Below are 19,206 nucleotides of genomic sequence, written 5' to 3' on the forward strand. Positions count from 1 at the left end.
AATGTACATACAAGTGTGGGCATGTGTTACACTGCAACTACATCCTGTCTCTATTTTCTATCATTTTAGCTGTCCTTGTCCTTATCTTTATCTGTATCCATATCCATGTCCCACATGCATAAAGACCAGTGGTCTACAACTTTTTCGGCTTTGTAGATTGGCAGAGGGGTGGAGAGAGCATGGTTGTGAGTGGTAGGCAAGTGCACACCAGTGGTGGGATTCAATTTTTTTTTTTTTTTACTACTGGTTCTGTGGGCATGGCTTGCTTGGCGTGGCAGGGGAAGGGTACTGTAAAATCTCCAGTCAGAGGTGGTATTTGCTGGTTTTCCAAACTACTCAAAATTTCTGCTACCGGTTCTCCAGAACTGGTCAGGAACCTGCTGAATGCCACCTCTGGCACACACACACACACACACACACACAGCTCCATTTGGGCAAGTGGTAGACATGCACACATGCCACTTGCACAAATGGAGCTGCCTGCAGGTACTTGCCTGTCCACTGTTCGCATATGTGGAGCTGCGCTCACGCACACACACTCACCCGCTACTTTTCCGATCTCGTTCTGAATGGGCCATGGGCTGATAGTGGGCCACAGCTGGGGGGTTGGGGTCCCCTGATATAGATACTTATCTATAAAAACTCAGCTGGAATTTTAATGTGTGGTATCTGTTTTTCTTGTATGGAAGAGTATTCCATCAAGCCTCATTTACCAATAATCTGGAATTTTCTCAGATCTAGGCTCTATTTCTGATAACACTTGGCAATGCTAGGATATGAAATTTTCTATATCCTGAAATTTCAGTCCCTCTCATTGTTGGGGCAAGCCCATTTTTGTCCTAAGGAGACCCCTTAGGTTGAGGATATTCACAGCACCGCTGTATTGTATGCAAACATATGATACTCAAGCACTGCTTGATTTAATGGCTTGTGGCCTTAAAAATATCTTTTTTTTACAATTTCCAAATGCATGGATAAGAAAGGGATAAAATATAAACTCAACAGTATCATTATTCTCAATTGTATAAAAGTTTAAAAGAAGCCATGTGTGGGAATAAAAAAAGTGAATACTGATTTTAAGATCTTCATTAGATTCATTGCAATAAACTTCGTAACTAGAAGGAACAGATCTGCCCTGAGACTTTATTAGGTTCGTTTTAAAAGATGCATAAAAGCCACCACATGAAGACATTCTTAGTGGCTGGACTGGTTTCCTTTTTTTCAATTTCTTTATTAAATCTGAGATTAGTTTTTAAAGCTCTGGCCAGGTTTTGATGTTGGCATACATGATATTTTAATTAAATGAGCATCCCGAAGGAGAAATTTCATGGGAGTGACATGAATTGAGAAAAATTCCATTGCTGCCTTCCTCTGGTTGCAAAGAGAACAACGTTCTCTCAGTGCAGTTTCTCCTCCACATTGTATCTATCATAGAAAGAATATATTGCAGTCCTCCTGCTCCCTTGCTCCATGAAATAGTCTGCTAAAAGTTAAATTAGTTCATTCTGATGCAAGCAGAAACATATTCTGCTGTGAAACAGAACTAATGACTTGCCAAATAATGACATTTTTAGTTAGTCTGCACCCTTTGGTTGAAGAAATTTGAAGAAAGCAATATATTGAATCCCAATCAAATAACAAATCGATCACTGACCGTTTGAATGAGTCTCTGGTGCGCCCTCTCTTCCAGCTTCCTTGAGGTTACTTAAGAGTGTTTAAGAACAGAGTTAGAAGAAGAAAAGCCTGAGCCAATTCAACAAACAACAACCCCTTAAGAGCTTCTTATTTTAAATTTGATAGCATTCCTTTTTTAGCATTTTGATAAAATTGCAACCTAACTCTGGAACCTTTGGAAAAAGTGTGGTAAACAAAAGCATTCAAAAAAAAAAATAAGTAAAAGTTGAATGTAATTAGTTCTCCTTACATATTTTCATATTAAATCCATTAAGTCGGGCACAATGTCCATGGTCATTTGGGAACTATATACACCGGGATGGGCAGCTATGGCAACTTTATGATCTGTAGACTTTAATTCCCAGAATTCCTGAGTGAGCCATGCTGCCCCAGGAACTCTGGAAGTTGAAGTCCACAGGTCATTGCTACAATTGCCCACCCCTGATCTATACCTTCAATTGTTAACACCCCTATATATGTGTGTGTGTGACTGAATAGCAGAGTTTAGTTTCTTTTCCATTAAATATTCAAACAGAGGAATCTATGGTGGGACACTTAAAAGTCATTATGGCAGCTCTGGCTATGCAATTGAAGCCTTACCTTTTTTTGCAAGTGACAAAAGTTGTATGTATCTTAACTCATATTTGCATATTCTTAAAAATAAATGCATACATAATTTTTTATTTGTAATGTTACCCTTAGAATTTGTATAGTCCCGGTCAAAGTAGAATTAAAAGTCATGCTCTAATTAGTGGTCGGGTATTTTGATTTGAACATGAAGTATTAAAATATATATCTTAAAATTATCTATTCCCTATTGAAGACAGTTAGTTGTACTCTTTTGAAAATCAGAGGTCTAAAATGTTGATGATTATGTATAATCAATAATTGTAACATCCTAGTAATAAAATTGCAGTACTGACATAATTACATTGATGCTTAAGCAATCCAACCTTATTCAGAGCCAGTTATGTCCATCCCTGTTAGGTAGAAATATTGATATTTTAATAAAGGTAGCCAAAACCTTTCCACGTGCAAAAGATAATTATTCAACAAAAACATATTTAATAGAAAACAGCTGAAAGATAGGAATGAGATCTCAAGCCTTTTTCCCCTTTCTCAATTAAAATTATTGACAAAATGTAAAGGGAAATAAATGTTTTTATTTTTTTAGATGTTTTACTTTCCTCAGAATCAAAATATTGACTGTCAGAAAGTCAACCATCCTAATCCTCATAAAGCTGGTTTATATTATCAATTATCTTAAGTAACACATCTTTAACTTAAAAGCCTACAACATACATTTCAAAAAAAGGCAAAATAGAAAGGGTTGGAGTGAAAAGAAAGTCAACAGCTTCTAATAAAATCACCGTTTTTTTTATCTCTTCTGTATTCGAATAACAATGGTTGTCTTTCTTTGATAGAACTTGGGATCTCTATAAAATCTCACTGACCTGTACATGATCCAGGATCAAAGATATTAGCTAAATTAGGCAACAACTGATTGCAACAATAATTACTCAGGAGAAAGGCACCATGTATTGATACTGAGTTTACTCCCAGGAAAACATAGATAGGATTGCAGGATAAAAGAGCCTCTGCATCATTCTCAAGAGACTATTCGGTTTCTCCTATTATGAATATCTTGTTGCTTAAAATTCACCCACAACACTATTCTTTGTTGTACAAACCTGTAAGCCTGAACTTCTACTTCTCCAGAACTACAACTCAATTCTGGTTGCTTCTTTTTGCAAGATGCTTAGCAGAAGGCCAATTCTAACAAGCATCTGCTTTGCTCAGCACTGGCTTCTGGTTCCCATTTTAATCCCAGTTGGAGTCTCATCCCTGAGCCATTCTTTTTCATATCTTAAAGTATATTCATAGCACTCCTCAGTATGTTATAGTTATAGCTGGAAACTCTTCCTCCCTGGAATTGGTGGACCCATGAGCCCGTCTCTCTTATCTCACTTTCCCCATCAGAGTTGTTAAATTATGAGGTTGTTGTTAGTGATGGATGTGCATAAGCAGATCAAATTGGCTACATAGCACTTGCTCAAATTGGTCAGTAAGTGAATGAGCTTGGCAGAAACTGAACCATTTATTCATCTCAGTAAGGTATGAGAACAGTTTCAGTTGATTTTTAAGTTTGCAATTTTATACTTCTGAATTTAGGAACATAAAAAGTTATCTTATTTTAAATCAAATCATTGATCCACCTAGGCTCTTATTGTCTGCGTAGACTGGCAGCTATAGGATATTTTTTTACTGGAGATATCAAAGATTGAAGAAAAAAACTTTTGTATGGAAAGCAAATGCTATATCAATGAAGTTTGTTTGTAAGCCACCCAAAGACACTGAGAGTGAATGGGCAGCCATGTACAGTATATCCTCTAAATAAACTCTAGCCATCTACAGGATCAGGATATCTGATTTAAACCTAGAACATAATTCAGTTCCTTATATTCTGTGTTCTGTGCCTATATTTTGACACAATTCCTTATTTAGGACCAAACTGTTTAGGTCTGTACTGTAAGCTTAAGCTATCATTACATTATTATTATTATTTTGAAAAGTGGGGGTTTCCAAAGCAATCTATCTTTTAAAAAAGAAAAAGCTATATGTAGTCAGAGCAGCTGTCTTTCTTTGCAAATATCTTCTGTACGTGGGATTTTACTTTTTCTCTCTGTGATACTCAGTTCAAAACAAGATAATCATAGCCTAATTATAGCTTTGATCACATCTCATTAAAGAAGACAAAATTGATTCTATGTAGGTCATTTGATGCCTATGATGATCAAAACAGACACGTATCGTGATGATATCACTTTTAAAGGGATTGTGTTAGAAAAACTGCAGCTGCTTCAGGTATTGCCAGTAAGGGTTGATTATGTACATACTTGTAAATTATGTTTATTGCATTACAATTAGTCAGGCTAACAGTGCATAATGGCAATAACATCATTAAATATGTAAATAATAAATAATAGTAATATTACAGCAGGCAAGCCAGGATGCTTGACAGAAACATGTATATTATTCAGCCAGCCTGCTATTTCTTAGGGCTTCAGATATGGAAAAGTGCCACTTTGCAAATGTAAAAAGAGTACTGCAGATGTTGAAAATAAGATGTTGAGGGTTTTTTTCCCTTTGGGTACATAATCTGTGTATGAAGTTTAAAAAAAATTAATATTAAGAACAGAAACTTCTTCCCCATTTTGCATTTCCTGAATCTTTATGTGAATTAAAATGCAGTTATATAGAAAATGAAATTGGGGATATCTAAAGTTTCCCAATGTTTATAACTCAAAAATTACTCATTTCACTTACCTACAAAAATGAAGCATAGGTTAGGAAAAATTTATACAACAAATTAAGAGAAAATGCCTATAATTGCATATTGAGGGTTTTTTTTCCAGTCCTTCATTAAAGATGGGAAAATTGTACCAATATAATAATCAAGTTAGAAGTTATGAAAGACAGAATTATCTCACAATTAACACAAGAGTAGGCCTTATTTTGTAAAAACACCAATCGATTTGGATTGACACTGCATAAGAGGGAAAAAAAATTCCTCTCACTAAGGATGAAAGCTGTCTTTGGAAACTTCAGCACCAGACAATTGCTGGATGTTGAAGCATCCCTTCTTAAACTCAATTTTCAAAATAGAAGAAAGCCTTTGTATACAATTCATTACCAATAATTAGACAAACAGTGCAATGTTTCAAAATTGAAGTTTCTCCTCTATGCTAAGCTTAGACTAGAGGCACTAGTTCTTGCAGAGGGGACATATAGAGCCAATCTACCCTTTGAGGTTGCCAGGGCTCCCTCAGGTTGTTTTCTACCCAAGGATAGTTTTGGGGAATAGAATAAAATAGCAGAGTTGGAAGGGACCTTGGAGGTCTTCTAGTCCAACCCCCTGCCTAGGCAGGAAACCCTACACCACTTCAGATAAACGATTATCCAACATCTTTTCAAAAATTTCCAGTGTTGGAGCATTCACAACTTCTAGAGGCAAGTTGTTCCACTGATTAATTGTTCTAACTGTCAGGAAATTTCTCCGTAGTTCTAAGTTGCTTCTCTCCTTGATTAGTTTCCACCCATGGCTTCTTGTCCTGCCCTCAACTTTGGAGAATAGCTTGACTCCCTCTTCTTCGTAGCAGCCCCTGAGATATTGGAACTGCTATCATGTCTCCCCTAGTCCTTCTTTTCATTAGACTAGACATACCCAGTTCCTAGTCAAATTATAGATCTTAGGCATCACTTGTATTTGACTCTACATTGGTAGTGAAGAAAAGCACTGTGTGAATTATCTTTGCCAGCTTAAGGCTTCCATTTTAGGCCTTAAATCCTCAATTAATCCCTGGTGACCTCTGGTTCAGATGAAAGATGGAACCAGGTTAAAAAAACGTTCAAAGTATTATCAATGTATTCAAACTACATAGAATGTCTTTTGCTTGAAAATACTTTGCTTCTTCTTGAATTATGTCATTAATTAAGGGAGACTTGCAAATCTCAGCTTAGAAGAGAGACATCTTCTGAGTCACCAACATTTTTAGCTACATACATTTTTACATTTAACTTCATCTGTTGCAGTTCCAGATCACAGGGGAAGAGGGCAGCAGCTGCTGGGATGAAAATTCCCTGTTATTACAGGTATTACTTCCCTTCTCTCTTCTAGGTTTTGGATAGCCTCGCTAAAAAGCTGACCTTAGAAATCGATCCAGAGTTAATCATATACATGGCAGATTTACTAGGCCACTAAAAATGAGCTCTGATTTGATTTGAAATGGAGATTTGAGATTCAAAGAGGATGATTTGAGTAGATTTTGGATTTGATATTGGAGGGTGCACTTGTTCAATTCCAGCTGTTTGACTTGCAATTGGAAAAAGAAAATGATTGATCAATAGACTATAACACTGCATCAAAAGACTGCAGCTGCTTAGTTATGCAGAAGGGAACAAAAACAGGAATAATAGACTCTTTAGATGACATCAGCCCTCTGTGGCTTCAGGAGATTAATTTTACAAGTTTCACCACACAAATATTTCCCTGAATCTCTTTTAAAGCAATGTAACAGGGAAGAGGAAAAGGCAGGCTACCTTAAAATTGAGAGTAAAGAACCTATGGAGAAACTGTGCTGAACCAACGATCAGCACAGTTTAATGATAAAAATGTTTAATGATAAAAATGATGAACTTTACATAAAAAGTAAGCTCTTTTCTATTTACTTTTCTGAGACCCTTGAGAAATGTATCTGTCTTTGTGATTGTGCTTTATTGTCTGCGGTCACTGGGAATTGAGGCAGTGGTGGGATTCGATTTTTTTTTACTACCGGTTCTGTGGATGTGGCTTGGTGGGCACGGCAGGGAAGGATACTGCAAAATCGCATTCCCTCCCCATCCCGCTAACCTGCTTTCCAGCTCCGTTCTCCTGTGCAGGGCAACCAAAAAAGACCCAGCCGATCAGCTGGGACTCAAGAGACAGAGAATAGATGAGGGCGGGGCCAGTCAGAGGGGGAATTCACCGGTTCTCCGAACTACTCAAAATTTCTGCTACCAGTTCTCCAGAACTGGTCAGAACTGACTGAATACTACCTCTGATTTGAGGATGGAAGCTGGTTTGGGTGTTACTAATTGGTCAGCTAGAGTCCTCTGACTTGGGGCAATAGGTTGGGCAAAGAATTCAGGCAAAACTTCACCTCTTCTGGGCAGGAGTGAGTTGTATCAGATTGGTAGGCACAGGTAATCCTTTATTTATAGCCACAATTGGGACTAGAATTTCGGTTGATAAGTAAGGCAGTTGTTCAGTAAGTTGAGCCCAATTTTAAAACTTTTTAGCCATTTACGTTAAGTGAACCGCCGCAGTTCTTAAGTAAATCACATGGTCATGAAGCAAATCCAGCTTCTCCCCACTGACTTGGCTTATCAAAAGTTTCTGAGAAGGTCACAAATGGTGAACACATGACTCCCAGGATGCTGCAATCATGGTAAATACATGCTGGTTGCCAAGTGTCTAAATTCTGATCAGGTGACTTTGAGGATTCTGCATTGGTCGTGCGAGGGTCAGGCATAAGTCAATTTTTTTCAGTGCCATTGTAACTTTGAACAGTCAGTAAACAAATAGTTGAAGTTTACCTGCAGCTTGTTACCAAGAACAGCAGAAAAATTGCACAAAGGCCATACTTCGGGAATATCTACTCACTGTTTTTAAAAGCAGTGATTGCTTTAGCCTTTCACTCTTAACCTAATGCCTTCATACTTTGGCAACCATTTCTACACTCAACCATGCTAAAACTAAGAGAGAATATAGCACTGGTCAGCCTTGAAGCCAACTTCAGAGTGCTAGGAACTGGCTGACTTCCCAGTTGCACTGGGAGGACTAGCACAAGATAGAAGGGTTCTAATGCGTAAACACAAAGGTGAGGCTAATGGGGAGTCCCAATAAGGAAACAAAGGAGCTGAGGAAGTGAATGAAGTCCAATTCATTTTTCATCTTGCCAACACCAGAAAAATTCTGGCTGACGGAAAGTTTAATGAGATGGTAACATTTATTGGCTACCTACTGTACTTCTGCAATATCAGGACTTTATCAGGTCACTTAATCCCTTTCTGCAACATATATAATTTATGTAATCTCTTCACAGCATGTCATTTGGCAAATTTGGTTCCATGAGATAATTCGATGAAACTTTCATTTAAACCCTGTGTAGCTTTATACAAGTTTAATATTTACTTGATAGTTACTTATAGTATGATCATTCAACCACCTTTTCAGTGCAAGAGATTCTATTTATCTGTCTGGATATTTGCCTGGACATTTATGTTCTAAACACAGGATTTGATTGGAATTCAGATTTGGCAATTTAGAAAACAGCTCAGTTCACTGCTGATTGTTTCACGCACCATCTGATTTGGCAGAAGAATGACTCAGAACCTTGCTATCCATGGATGATCATAGAAAATTAAACAAACCTTACATTTTTATGTTCAAATTGTGACCAGATGCAGGAATTAAGGAATTAAAATTAATAAAACCCAGTTTTGGAAGAGAGGATTGCCCACCCCATCATTAATGCCGTAATACAGGTTTTCTAGAATTCTTGGAATTTCTAAAAGTGATCTATGCTGGCATGGGCAACTGTCCAAAGGACAAGGGATATCATGTGGACCATGGTGTAACCACAAACATAACACTGATTATGTACTGTTCATTATTTGTATGATGATGTCTGGATGTATGATGTCCTTGTGGCATGAGCTGGATGAAAATTCTAAGAGTTTCAGTGCTGGGATAGCTGGAGGACTGGAAAAGTCTGATATAATTTTCATGGATGGATGGCACTTCACAGAAAAATGTAAAAACAAAACTGAACACAGTTGTGTAATGCAAAAAAGACAAACAATAGTGTTGGTTGTTTTAAAAGCAATTCCATCTTTCCTTGAGTGGACATTTTAATAACCATATCCACATGAGAATTAGAAAAAATATTTTGTTGCAGCTACAAATCCTGAACAAGTTTGCAATGCTTTTAGAGTACCTTTTATCAGAGATGAGCATTTTTCTTCTACCTTGCTTGTTTTATTTCTATCTATTCACTTTTTAATTGATGTATTATATTGTTTTATAATTATTTATTTGATTGTTTTATTGCATGCCATCCAGAATCACACAGGTAAATTGGTGGCTATATCAATTGAATAAATAAAAATAAATAAATGAAATCCTGCAAAAAGACAGCTCATTACATAAAAAATGTGGAAAAGTCATTTGTATGTTTATAATATTGTATATATTGAATTATGCCTTGGATTATACAATACACATGATTGGATGTGCATCCGCATACACGCATGCTAGTTAAAAGAATGCATCTCATATATCCCTCTTCACATTTTTGCAGCGGGCATTGACTAGTTATAAATTAATAGCAAGCACTATCTTTAGGAACTCTGGGAGACAGTGGAGAATGGGGTTGTGGGGGGGGGGCTGGCATTCTGTGGTCCATGGGGTCATGAAGAGTTGGAAAGGGCTCTGTTCCGGACTAGCAGGCTCGAAAGCCTGCAACTCTGATTGGCCCGCGAATAGCAGATCGTGATTGGTCGCCACAGACTGATGCGATTGGCTAGTAAATGGGCTGCTGCGATTGGCCCTGCCAAGAGCAGCAAACTCAAATCGCTTTCATTGGCTGCCTAGCCACAGCCAGCCCTATATAAGGGCTGCTGCGGCTGGGATAGTTCGCTCAGATCTGAAGTCACTAATAAAGAGCTGTTGTTCTTATCTGAGTCTTGCCTCCATTCTTGAACCATCCTCCCAGATCTAACACTGGTGACGAGGATGGGATGCAGAGGCAATGAAGTCTACTAGAACTGAGCTAGCTGAAGGAGCACGTGGCTGACAGAGCGCAACGACGGCAAAATGGCCAGCAGCGCTATACCACCCACCCCATTCGATCCAGCTAGCGAAGACTAGGACTCATATATGGACAGATTTCAAATGTTCCTAGAGTCCAACAACATCAAAGATGCCACGCCCAGCAAGAAACGAGCCATTTTTCTAACCCATTGTGGACCAGCCGTTTTTAAGATGGCTAAAGCCTTAGCGAAACCAGCTGAAGTTAAAACCATGAATTGGAACACCCGTGCTCCCATCCTGCGCAACCATTACACCCCAGCAGTACCAACTCTCATTCGCAGACACGAGTTCTATCAGAGGGACCAGCGTGAAGGTGAGAGCGTTGGGGATTTCGTGGCAGACCTGAGGAACCTGGGCGGTTTATGTGGCTTCGCCAATCTCGAAGAAGCCATGAGAGACCGAATTGTCCTTGGCCTTAGAGATCCAACTGTCCAGAGCAAGATCATGGCCAAGGGAGAAATCTTGCTTGCAGACGCCATAGCAGACGCCACCGCAGCTGAAGCCACTCGTAAATCAGCAGCACGAATGCACTGAACCAGCAGAGCCAACCGCCAACCCACCAACGATGCTGGGAAACCTTCAGACAAGTACACATCGACCACCCATCATGAAGATGTCGAGTCATCCTCAGACAGCGAGGAGGAAGAAGTCCACAGACTCTGGTCAGAACGTGAGCAACGGAACCAGCGGGGTTGTAAATCCAACTACGAATGCGCCAGATGTGGGGGAAACCATCCTCGATCCGAATGCAGATTCTTAGACGCCATGTGTCATTTTCACGAAAAACGAGGGCATATTGCGAAAGTATGCAGAAACAAAAGAAATTCCAGCCCCAGACGGAGAGGGAGCAGCCCAAAAAGGAATGATGACAACTCCACCACACAGAGGGACCGCCCTAGCAACCAGTGGAACCAGTACAGCAGACCCCGGAGGTTTAACGGCACACCCAGATGAGAAGAGGCTCATCAAACCATCACCATCGGCCACGCTTCATCGCTTGACGCTAAAAAAATCCGTGTAAAGGTCACCATTGAAAATAAACCATGCATCATGGAAGTCGACTCTGGGTCATCACTATCCATGGTATCCTGGAAAACACTCAAGCAACTGATCCCCAACATCCAACACCAAGACCTCAGCAGTCAGAGACTCATACTGAAAGATTATCAAGGCAACCGGATTCCAGTCGCAGGTACCCGCCATTTCCAGGTCTCTTTCAAGGGACATAATGCAATTCTACCACTCACCATCATAGACAGAGACTGGCCAAGTCTATTGGGCCTTCAGTGGTTCGCGCCATTAGGAATCGGAATGGCAGGCATCCATCATACTGAAGACGACGACTTCCGAGAAGTGTTCAGCGAAAGCTTAGGCAAGTACAAGGGGTCCCCTATTTCATTTAATCTTCACCCCAACATTGCACCCATTCGCCTAAAGCCACACCGAGTTCCCTTTTCTCTCAAACCCAAAATTGATGAGCAACTGGACAAATTAATTGCACAAGGCGTGTTAGAACCCATTGACCATGCCCGATGGGAGACACCAATTGTCACCCCCATAAAACCTGATGGGTCCTTGAGAATCTGTGGTGACTATAAGGCCACCCTCAATCACGCGCTACAGCAGAGCGCCTATCCAGTACCAATCGTTCAGCATCTCCTGCATTCACTTGGGGGTGACAGAATATTCGCAAAATTAGATCTGGCCCAAGCGTATCAACAGCTGCCAGTTGATTCCGAGACTGCAGAAGCCCAAACTATAGTCACACATCGTGGTGCATTCAAATGCAACAGGCTCCAGTTTGGAGGAAGCGTAGCCCCAGGCATATTTCAAAGCCTGATGGAGAGACTATTACAAGGTATAAAAGGGGTCGTGCCCTTTTATGATGACGTGTTAATAGCAGCCCCAACAAAAAGTCAATTAGAGAAACACCTTAGAACAGTCCTACAAAGGTTCAAAGATGCCAGCCTCAAGGTTAAGAAGGAAAAGTGCCAGCTATGCACAGAAAGGGTGGAGTTTCTTGGCTACCTTCTTGACAAACAAGGAATCCACCCTACAGAAAAGAAATTGGCAGCTATCAAAAATGCCCCAAGACCTAAAAACAAAACTGACCTCCAAGCCTTCCTGGGACTTATTAACTTTTATAACATTTTCCTACACCAGAAGGTGACTGTTGCAGAGCCCCTTCATAGACTACTCGATAAAAGGGCCTCCTGGATTTGGAGACATCGGGAGGAACATGCCTTCCAGCAAGTAAAAGACCTCCTTACCTCTGATGCAGTGCTAGCCAGAATACGAGCCTAAGGAAACCTTTAAGCCATTCAAAAACAGACAGACAGAGCTTTTCTCACAAAGAGGGTGCATACCAACTAAACTACAAAAAAAAAAGTCCTGCAAATGCTACACGATGGACACCCGGGCATCGTGCATATGAAAGCACTGGCAAGAAGTTACGCCTGGTGGCCAGGTATGGACAAACAAATTGAAACTTGGGTCGCCTCCTGTAACAAATGCCAGGAAAACCACTCAGCCCCACCAAAAGCTCCACCAGCAGAATGGGAAACACCTAGGGGTCCCTGGTCTCGCATTCATATTGACTTTGCAGGACCTACTAGAGGCCACACTTTCCTAATAACTGTAGATGCATATTCTAACTGGCTTGAGGTCAATAAAATGAAAGCAACCACTACTGAGGCAGTCATCAAGAAATTGAACAGACTCTTTGCCACATACGGCCTACCTGATGTCCTGGTTTCTGACAATGGGCCCCAATTTACTGCCTTAGCCTTTGAACAATATCTAGCTGAACAGGGCATCCGACACACACTCACATTGCTGGCTCATCCAGCGGCGAATGGTAGGGCTGAACGAATGGTTCAGTTCACAAAGAAAACCCTACAGAAAATGGAACAAGGTAATATCCACGATAAAGTCACTAGAATGCTGCTCCTTCAACACATCACACCAAACAGCACAACAAGAGCCCAGCTGAACTCCTGATGGCCAGGAAACTCAGATCGCCTCTAGACTGCTTGCACCCTTCCTACACCCAGGAAAAGCCCCTGGGTTCCAGCAGCAAGCACCGCGCCTTTAAGGTAGGAGACCTTGTATTTGCAAATAATTTTCTGGGGATCCCCTCTGGATTCCTGCTCAAGTAACTCAAGTTACGGGTCCCCGCTCCTACCGTCTACTCACCACTGATGGCAGAGCATGGAAACACCATATTGACCAGCTACGCTCCAGACTGACCACAACTTTCATCCCTGACCCTAACCTTGACACCAGGGGGGAGGGGAAGCCGTGAGCCAGGAAATCGAACCAACACCGAGATCACCACACCATAACTTGCAATACTCACCAGCTGTAGTTGAACCTGGGCAGATGAACACTTCACCAAGAAGCAGCAGCCAAGCAGGTTCAGCGAGCCCGGGGAGCCATAGCAGTAGCAACGAAGCTGAGGACTCTATCACCCCGGGGGCATCAGAAGAGAGCCCTAACCAGGGCACCGGTTCACCGTTCCTGCTAGATCCAGCAAACAGTCCATCTGAACCCGAATTTGAAGATGGACAATTGGAATTGCGTAAGTCAGGTAGACAGGTGTGAAGACCTGCCTACCTGCGAGACTATATTACTCCACCCCTTAAACGGAACCGAGAGGGGAGGGGTGTTCCGGACTAGCAGGCTCGAAAGCCTGCAACTCTGATTGGCCCACGAATAGCAGATTGTGATTGGTCGCCACAGACTGATGCGATTGGCTAGTAAACGGCCCTGCGAAGAGCGGCAAACTCAAATCACTTTCATTGGCTGCCTAGCCGCAGCCAGCCCTATATAAGGGGCTGCTGCGGCTGGGATAGTTCGCTCAGATCTGAAGTCACTAATAAAGAGCTGTTGTTGTTATCTGAGTCTTGCCTCCATTCTTGAACCATCCTCCCAGATCTAACAGACTCAATGACTGAACAACAACAAAACTATTTATTTATAGTGGGATAGACTGCCCATTACTGTGCTATATCAGACAGCCAAAGAGGAAGTACAAGAAGAATTTGATGGAGTGTACATAGTGGAATTTACTAATTGGTTTGGGATTTGGGGTCAACATTCCTACTTCACTAACACTATTTCCAACTTACTAAATGTAAACATAATAAGTTGCCAAGTCAAGCATAATTCCAGATGACTAAGTAGTCATGTCCACGGGGTTTTCTTGGCAATAGTAAAGAAGTAGATTGTTAATGCTTCCAATGAGAATTATCTTTCAATTTCACATACTAGTCTACCAGCTCTCGAATCCTTGGGTTGTCATCCCTCCAAGTATTAACTAGTTCCTACCCCAACTTGGTTTCCCTTTTGGTTTTTCTTTTTTTTTTTTCAAATAATGGTATTAAGAATTATATGTGTAAAGGATAGAAGTCAATGCAAAAAAATGCAAATAAATAAAACAGAAAAAAAGGTGTGATAAAGGAAAAGAAAGAAAATTAGGAACAAGAAAGAAAAGAGAAGTAACTTCCGCCTTCATCCCAAAAGATTAAAACAATTTTAATAGCTTATCACCATGTCTAAATAAAACATAAATTTACATCTTACCATAGTTCATGTCTTAGGTAAGGAAAACAAAATAAAAATGTGACATCAATCCATCTTTATCAGCATAAGTCCAGTATGGGCAATCAGATATAACTCTTTTCTTTATAATCTCTATTTTCCCCATAGCTTATTTCTTAGATAATGAAAACAAAATCCAAATGCTCCATCAATCAATCTTTATCAGCAAAAGTCCAGTAGGGGAAAGGAGGTATAACTATTTTCTTCTTTTCACCCTGATCAAACAAGCCAATCTTATAAATTTTCCTTATTTTTTTAAAATATATTCTTTGACCTCTTTTTTTTTTTAAGCCCCAAGGTAATTTGCAGGCTCATTTGTGTTTCAGAATGAAAATCCTTTGGAACTTTAAAAGGTTTATCTTGTATGCGTTAAAATGAAAATCTATCCTTTTGTTTGTTACTTCTAAAAAAAAAGTCCTTCCAAATCTTTGGAGAACTCTTTTGTATATCCAGAGAACAAAAATTAATCAAATCAATTCCCTGATTTAAGAACCAGTTTGGTCTAGTGATTAAGATACCAGACTAGAAAGCAGGAGACTGGGAGTCATAGTTCTACTTTAGCCATGAAAGCTATCTGGGTGATTTGGGGCAAGTCATTCTCTCTCAGCACAACTACCCCATAAGGATGTTGTGGAGAAAATAGGAGAAGGAAGGTGTGTTGAATAGGCTTGCCATCTTGAGGCATTTGTAAAAATAGTAAAGGGAGGAAATACATACATACATACATACATACATACATACATACATACATACATACATACTAATCTCCTTTAGGGAATAGCAATAGCACTTAGACTTACATACTGCTTCACAGTGCTTTACAGCCTTCTCTAAGTGGTTTACAGAGTCAGCATGCATGCAAGAAATGCTGCCAGTTCGGCCTGGTTCATCCGAACTGGTAGTAAAAAATGCTACCAGTTTGGATGAACTGGTAATAAGAAAAATGCTACCAGTTCGGGCCGAAACAGTATTTCTGATGATCAGCTGTGCTGCACAATTTAGATTAACTAGAAAGCAAGAAATTGTCAGATTTCTTGCTTTCTAAATCACACGGCACAGCTGATCCCCCCTCGCTGTTGTACTTACCTTGGAAGTCTTCAAAATGCTTCTTTTTTCAGCATCCAGGAGGCTTCCCTGAGGCCCACTAGGCCAAAAGTAGGGTGTGTGAAAGAAAAAAGACTTTTGAAAAAAAAAACAACCCAGTCACATAGCCATTCTCAGCTCAGTTCCAGAGCCTGACAGCCATGCCCACCCAGTCACATGACTACCTGGCCATGCCCACCTAGCCACGCTCACCTAGCCATGCCCACGGAACTGGTAGTAAAAAATTTAAATCCCACCACTGATACACGCCCCCAACAACCTGGTCCTCATTTTACTGAACTCGAAAGGATGGAAGGCTGAGTTAACCTTGAGCTCATGAGAATCAAACTGCCGAACTTCATTCAACTGGCAGCCATCAGAATTAGCCTGCAGTACTGCATTCTAAGCACTGTACCACAATGACTCATAAATTATCAGATCAGTTTGTATTGCATTGAAGTCACTCTTCAAATTAATTTCATAAACATTCATTGCAGCTTGTTCTTATATTACAACTTTGTAAGATATGCCTTTCAATTTTATCATGAATATGATCTATTCTGTCCAAAAGCTGAGGTGAAAAATAATCAGAAATTTACATAAGGATTTCTACTTCGTTTTCTTTATCCTTGACACCACTGTCCAGCCTTCAAGATCTCCTTATTATAAAAAAAGAAAAAAAATCTATTTTCTGATAAGAAAATACTTCTAAATCATTCAATACTATAATTCCAAATATGCTTGACCCCTTATTAACTTTCCAAAATCCATATACTAAGCACTCTTGCTATATAATCCCCCCAAAATCACATTTTTTAAAACTTTCAAAATCAAATTTGCATTGTTTTGTTTTAAGGAGAGGGAAATTCAGCCAATGAAACAAGGAAAAGCTTGCAAACCTGAAGGTTGCTTTGTAAATTTGAGCTTAATGTATATACTGATTCTCAGCCATTCTACTCATAAGCCAACTGAAAAAAAAAAAAAAACAGTTTCCACAGGCCAGTCATGGGAAGTATCTGTCTGGAGTTATATGGGTCCTCTCTTTAATCTCTCCTTTGTTCCAGAGAGATTATACTGACTCGGATCCAGTGGTAATTTAGTGGTAATTCTACTCAAAGAGTTATCTTGATAGATAACAAAAGCCAGCATGGCATCCTCTCATCATAGTACATATAGGAAGCCCCCAATTTAGCTTCCAAGGTCAAATAAGGATGGGAAGGTATTTTCAATTGTTTTCAAATACTTTCAAGTAAACCACTTCTGGATGTTAGAATGCGGCTGTTGCTGATTGAAAATGCAAAATTCCCCTCAGCAACATTATTTCTACAGGATTTCTAAAAATCACTATTGTTGAAGAAAGAAAAAGAAAGGAAACATGGGGAAAGTGTTTGTTTAAAAGGAAATGAGAGCAGCAAGTCATCAAATTGCAAATCCCATGCTTTCCTTATCCTCTCTCTCTCTGAAACTCCCCTAATTTGGATAGCTTAAAATGCAGCTGTTTTTGGAAACACATTGACATACAGGTAATCCTTGACTCATGACCACAACTGAGCCCATAATTTCTGCTGCTAAGTGGAAACAGACATTTGTTAAGGGAGTTCAGGCCCATTTTACAACCTTTCTTGCCATAGTTGTTAAGTGAATTGCTGTCGTTGTTAAGTTAGGAACATGGTTGTTAAGTGAATCTGGCTTCCTCATTGACTTTGCTTGTTAGAAAGTTACAAAAGAGGATCAAATGATCCTAGGACACTGCAGCCATCATAAATATAAGTCAGTTGCCAAGAGTCTGAATTTTGATCACATGACCATGGTGATGTTACAACGGTTATGATGTTATGTCGTTGTTTATTTCAGACCAATTCAAAGGACTCTAACTTTCCTACAGATTATTCTCCAAATTATGCAGATCTGCTGTCTTTGGTTCAAAGTTTAGTATGTGCCCCCATCTTCTACACACCTTTAAAATTAGTGTGCCTAAACAAGCAACATTCTCTGACCCTGTGTTTTCACAGCCTCTGCCCCAAGTGCCCTCAGTGAATGATCTTTGTCATTTCAAATCTCAGTGATTGTGGTGCTGCAAGTCTTTCACCTTTAAAGATCAGACCATCAATAATTGTTAGTTCCTCATGGAATCGCTAGAGCTCTATCAATGTGGCAGACATAAACATTTTTCTTTTGGCCAACCAGCAATTACTGTTTCCAACCAAGTGACCAATAAGACAGCATGATTAGCAATGTCGAAAGAGGGGGGAGAGGAGGAGAGAGGGGGACAAATGCTTTTAAACGATTTTGAAACTGAAAAATAATATGGATTTCTCAGTTTTTCTGGCAAACTTTATTGCAATTGTAACTTCTACCAATAATATACACTGATTCAGTTGGATTCATGGATGTATACATGCAGACACATACACACCTATATGGCACAGTACATATATTCAGATCTTCAGCATGAAGATTATATACACATCTATTTATGTGCAACTGTGTGTGTATGTTTATGTAATGTAGGTACACATACAGTACATAAATGTATACTTGCACATAAATAGGTGTGTATATAATCTTCATGCTGAAGATCTGAATACCTTTACTGTACCCTTTTGCAACAAAATTAGCTGATCCTCCAGCATCAAAATCACCAACACAATCTGATTCCAGATAAAAATATCAACAATACACATAAAATAAATATCTATAGATAGCTTGGTAAAAGGACGGTGTAAATGCACTTCTTGTCATTTGTTGGTCCCCTATTCCTGTTTGTGTTATTGAGATTAAACATAGATATTTGGGGATGGAGGTGTATTTTAATTAATACATTTATGTGTACTGGAATCTCTCAATGTATGTATGTATGTATGTATGTATATATATATATATATATATATATATATATATATATATATATATATATATATATATATAAAATATATATTTTAAAAATTGATAGTAAGGTTAGCTCATTCTTCATTAACAGTAATTCTAAACTTCAGCTTACTGTATATGCTAAGCTACATTGGGCACAGATATTGTACTGTATCTATATTATATTATATTCAAATTTTAATATATTCAAATTTTCACTGACCAACATTTAACCAACTTCATGCTCTGATCTGGTGACAAATTTAAAACTTGAAAAAAATATGCAAATACTTTCTGAATTTTTCAGAAGTTATGATTAGACTGATTTATGAAGCAATTCAAAACTCAACAGTCATTTTTTTAATTGAATCCCAAATTTGAATTAGATCCACAAAGTTTATGATGGAACACCCTCAATAAGTGGGCAGTTTTATATAGGGGAAAATTGAAATTGTCCATTTCTCTGCTAAGTTTTGAAATTCTGGTATGGAAGGAAAATGTGTGAGAGCCACTTTCTGAACTGTGTCATTAGAAACATTAAAAATGGAGACCTGAAAGGGCTGACT

The sequence above is a fragment of the Pseudonaja textilis genome, chromosome 3 (assembly GCF_049901715.1).
Source record: "Pseudonaja textilis isolate UNSWEBS1 chromosome 3, rPseTex1.2, whole genome shotgun sequence".
Taxonomy (NCBI): Eukaryota; Metazoa; Chordata; class Lepidosauria; order Squamata; family Elapidae; genus Pseudonaja; species Pseudonaja textilis.